The 5,105-nt window shown below is 43.9% G+C and overlaps 1 long non-coding RNA gene across 3 annotated transcripts in view; it reads left to right on the top strand.

The window, feature by feature from the left end:
* LOC108305462 overlaps positions 1-2,925 on the top strand; it is a 44,401-nt gene extending 41,476 nt beyond the window's left edge. Inside the window, exons 5-6 of one of the 3 annotated variants that reach the window (XR_005200572.1) lie at positions 2,759-2,797; positions 2,904-2,925. This is a non-coding gene — a long non-coding RNA (uncharacterized LOC108305462). Of the gene's footprint in view, positions 1-39; positions 144-375; positions 585-2,758; positions 2,798-2,903 lie in introns of those variants that run through there. The other 2 variants (XR_005200571.1, XR_001825748.2) reach the window with 2 other exon arrangements.
* The last annotated feature ends 2,180 nt before the right edge of the window (positions 2,926-5,105 follow it).

Below are 5,105 nucleotides of genomic sequence, written 5' to 3'. Positions count from 1 at the left end.
TTTTTTTTTTTTTTTTTTTTTTTTTTTTTTTTTTTTTAGAGACAGAGTCTTACTCTGTCACCTAGACTAGAGTAGAATGGAACAATCACAGCTCACTTGCAACATAGAAACCCCAGGGAATAAGGGATCATCCTGCCTTGGTAGTGAGTAGCTGGGATTATAGGCACCCCCCCCCCCCACCGCCAACCAAAGCCTGGCTAATTTCTTTTCTTATTAAAAAAATAATAAATTTTAGGGACAGGGTCCCACTATGTTGCCCAGTCTGGTTTCAAACTCCTGGGCTCGAGAGATCTTCCCACCTTGGCCTCCCTCCCCAAGTGCTGGGATTATAGGGGTGAACCACTGTGACCCACGCTCTGTGGTTTTTTGATACAGCACTTTTGGAACCCATTGTGATGGGGTTACCTGGACTTGTAGGGCAAGCCACAAACCCACTGGCTGTTCATGAGCTCTATCAAGTTACCACTTACTGTTTTTTCTAAAAAAGACTTGACTTTAGAGAGCACTTTTAGGTTCACAGCAAAATTGAAAGGAAGGTACAGAGGTTTCCCAGACATAACCCAACCTCCCATATAACCTTATTGCTTTTAAAAGCCATCTTTAAAATTTTTCTTTTCTCTGACCCTGCAACCCTTGCCATTTTGAGGTCTCGCCCCCAGAAGGGATTATTAAATCTGGTGCATGTTTTCTTGGTTGTCCTTCCCCCTGATGTGATGTGGGAGCCGTCACAAGCACCGGACAGGCATCGATGGGGGTCATTGAACATGAGTGGCTATGGAAGGTATTGGAAAGACCCTCAGAGGTGGAAGGCTTTTGTAACACTCAGGTATGCTGAGTCTCTGTTTTTAAAGGGTAGTCTTTTGGAAAATGAGTAAATATGCAAACAAACTTGTGTTACATCTGGGCTTTATTATGTGCCGGACCACTAGACTCTGTGTGTGTGTGTGTGTGTGTGTGTGTGTGTGTGTGTGTCTGTGTGTGTGTTTAGCCCGCATTATCTCAGTTAGCCAGTCTAATCTCAGTAGTAGTCACAGTAGGGATTTCTACCCTTCCTCATGGGGTTGCTGGCCAGGAGGTGTCCCGCCCTGTCACAAAACTTGCAGGTGCCCGAGCCTCCCATGTGCCCAGGTCAGCCACCAGCACTGCCTTTCCCCAGTGAGGAAACTGAGGCTCTGTCAGGTTAACTCTCACAGCATCCAAGACTCACTATAGCAGTGACCAGCCCAGGTTAGTTCAGGTCTCCTGACTCTTGGCCCCTCTGATATCCCATGGGGAGAAGTTGGTGAAGACAAGATGAGGCAATGTATCCTGCATGGGAGGGGGTCTCCTGGGGCAGCTGTCTCACACATACCCTCTGCCTCCTGCCCTCCGCCCACTGCCTTGAAGCATGTGAACCCCCCTTCCCTAGCTCTGGGTGGCACATTTTACATGGAGCCCAGCCTCCTGGCCCTTGGCTTTCACATAGCTTCACAGGTTCCTGGGAGGTCCAGGGCAGGAGAGAGAGCCCAGGGCCTGGTACTGGACAAGCTGGGACTTCTCAATCTGTGTCTGCTCCCCCACATCCTCTCTATCTGCCTCCTTTCTACTGCCAGCAACAACCAGAAAGCTCCCTCTTGCCTGGAAGCAGAAAGAAGATTCCTCTGTGTACCCACTCAGCCGGGTCAGTGGGATCCCCTCAGTGAGAAGATTCTTCCTGGGTTTGGGCATGGTTTGCTCTGCCCACAGGTGGGCAGATTCTCCAAAGCCTTTCACCTTGCGCTGGACAGCGAGCAGACCAATGCTCAGTGCAGGAGTTTGGGTTTCTCATCTCATTCATCATGGAGCCTAGCCTCCTTTTTTTTTTTTTTTTTTTTTTTTTTTTTTTAGCCTCCTTTTCTTTTTTTTTTTTTTTTTTTTTTTTTTTTTTAAAGGAGGATGTGATTGCTACTTTGTTTCTCTTTTTTTGTTACTTCAAATTGACATTCTGACCTTGGGCAGAGGGTAGTAGGGAGCTTGCTTTTATTCTTATCTTTTCATTTTGTGTTTTTGTTGTAAACTGCCTAAAAGTGTTGGAGAGTTTTATTTGGATACAATGAAGCCAGATATCAGAACACAAATTTACCCTCAAGACTCTGAGCTTTTAAAATGCAAAGGAAGGTCCCTTTTCTCCTCCTTTCTAAACTCAATGCAAATTTTTCTTCTGTAACTTGTTTTCCTAGCTTGATAAGGTGTCATTAGAGAATGGATAGTTCAAAAAAGAAGTGGTCTGAGGTGGGAGGATCGCTTGAACCCAGGAATTGGAGGCTGCAGTGAGCTATGATTGCACCACTGCATACCAGCCTGGATGACAGAATGAGATATCGTCTCTTAGAAAAGAAAAAAGAAGAAGAAGTGGTGTGTGCTTTTTCCACTCTGATTAAAAGAAAAAGCATGGCATGGGCATCTGCTAAGAAGCATGCTTCCTGCTTTGCCAATGCTGCCAGTTATTTGCAAGTGTCAGGGCTGAGTTTCTCTAGTTTCTTCAATTTCAGACCTAAATCATGCCCATTCTTAAATGACGTTAGAAAACACAAATGTGAAACTTTATAAAAGACTCAAATGTGTGTTTGATTGTAATGATTTTTTGTTTAAATTGAAGGGAAGTTCAGTTGCGTTAAGTGGAATAAATTTTTCTTGCACTTTCAGCCTGTTGGTTTCTGTTTTACTTGGGAGAAAGGGCTATATGCGTAGTCCCCAACAGGGGAATCGTTTTCATTAGACATTTTCTTACCTGCTTTAGATTAAAGAAGAAGTCTTGAAGCTCTAGAAGAATAAAAATGTGTGTGTTTGTGGGGGAGGGGGTGGGTGTTTTGTTGGGGAGAATGCCAGTAATTACTTCTCCCTCTGTTTTTTTCCAGCCTAGATTTTCCCCCCTTCTTTTGTAGATCCACACCAGCCATATTGGACCTTGCTCATCTATGCCCCAGCTCCACAGAGCAAGGCCAGATGCCTATTGGTTTAGACTCCCATAGGTGCATGGGGTGGTGTTGTTGAGGGGGAAAGGAAGTAGGGAGAAGAGCAGAGCAGTTTCCATAAGCAGAATTTGGGCTAGGCTTAAGCCACCACACCAAGGGGAAGATGGGCCTTGAGGTGCCAGACATTCTTTTTCCCCATAAATTGAGTTGTTAAACCTTTCTATACCAGTGAAATCTGACACTCTGGACACCTCATGAAATTGTTATATAAAACTACGGTGATGGGTTCTGTGAATTAAAAAAAAAAAGTACCTGTTTTCTTAATAATAATTATTACTATTATTGAGACAGACTCTCTGTCACCCAGGTTTGAGTGCAGTGGTACAATCTCAGTTCACTGCAACCTCTGCCTCCCAGATTCAAGCAATTCTCGTGCCTCAGCTTCCCAAGTAGCTGGGATTACAGGCACCCATTACCATGCTCAGCTAATTGTTTTGAATTTTTAGTAGAGACGAGGTTTCACCACGTTGAGCAGGCTGGTCTCAAACTCCAGCCTCGGGTGATCCGCCCACCTCGGCCTCCCTAAGTGCTGGAATTACAAGCTTGAGTCACCATGCCTGACCAAATAATAATAATAATAATAATAATAATAATAATTTAATGTGAACCTTTGGTGGGACCAGGCAGGAAAGACATAGAAGACATATCGTAGCTACCGCCAAAAGTTATTTTGCAAACTGTGGTTTTCTGACTTAATTGCTTTTTCCCCCCACTCTTCTTACTATGTTACTCTCTTTTCCAAATTGAAATATGTGTATTAGAACAACTTCGCTTTCTATTTTGTACTTTTTCTCCTATCTCAAGATTTTGAATCTCTGCTTAAATGCTCAGAAATGGAAATGTTTGCACCCATGTGGCCATGCTCATGCCCTTTTTGCTGGGTGATCCTGTTGTCACTGTTCTTTTGTGACTTCCCCAAAAGCCCCCACTGTGGTCTGTCCCCTGAAGGCTGCATCCGGGTGGCCCTGATACAAGCTAAAGATTTCAGGCTCGTTCCAAGTTCCAGAAATGTCTCCATCCCAAGGCACCCTGGGTTTCTCACTGTCCTCTTTATTAACATGGACAAAATGCCCTGCTTTGTGGGCTGATTTATGGTTGCATTAGGAAAAACTCCATGAAGGGCATAAAATACAGTGTCCCATGCTGGGGCCTAATCTTACATGTTATCGGTGATTGCAAGTGCATTTTATAACACTGGTGCCAAATCGAAATCAAGGTGATTTGCGCATCAATCTCCCGGATAAAATCAGGGAACACTCTATTGCAGTTTGACCTTCCTGGTGCCTTTGGTCCAACTTGTTTAAGTCCCTGGGACAATTACCCGGGGACAGTTGGAAAATGCAGTGATACTGGCCAGAGCTGGATTACCAGCTGTATCAGAAGGCTTAATCGTTCACCCAGAGATTCCTGAGAACGGGGGAAAAACCCTCAGAGGAGGCTCTGATTGTTTCTAAGAAAGGCTAGTGCTGCTGGCAGAGAAGGGGGAGAAACTAGGGGTCATTTTCATGTGTTTTTAGATGTACCCCTGAACTCTATAGCACATCTAAAAAGCAAAACTTTCAATTTTACAACAAGCTGGCAGATAACTGGGTCTCAAGAAGCCTGTGGGCTTTCCCTTCCTTATCATTCTGGGAGCTCAACTAACTGTGGGCCAGGGAAGTACTTAACGTTTCTAAAAGCAAAGATGAGAATAACGTCAGAGGGAGACATTCTATCCCTGTGACCACCTACTAACTATGCATCAGGAAGATACTTAAGTTTCTAAATCAACTAGTAAAGCAAGGATGAGAATGAAGTCAGTGGGAGCTATTTCATTCCTGCCACCACCAAAAGTTGGCTCCCCTTATTGATTTTTATAGAACAAGATCAGAGACTTCCTGAAAAATCTGATAGCTTCCCTTGGTGAAGTTCAAATCCTAAACCCAAGTTTTGATTGATGCATTCACAAGAGGCTCGGAGGGCTAAAAATATTTTGAGCAGATTCATGGAAATTGTAGATTTTTAGAACCTAAAGGCTCTTTAGTGATGGTCACAGGGTGTATTTAAGATAAATATTTTTAAGTCGGGGTTTTATGCCTATAATCTGAATCTCTCAACTTATATTTAGCCAAG

This window comes from Cebus imitator, unplaced genomic scaffold, assembly GCF_001604975.1.
Source record: "Cebus imitator isolate Cc_AM_T3 unplaced genomic scaffold, Cebus_imitator-1.0 Scaffold63, whole genome shotgun sequence".
In the NCBI taxonomy this organism is placed as follows: Eukaryota; Metazoa; Chordata; class Mammalia; order Primates; family Cebidae; genus Cebus; species Cebus imitator.
Note: the sequence above shows the minus strand (reverse complement) of the source record. Positions and strands in the feature narration are given on the sequence as shown.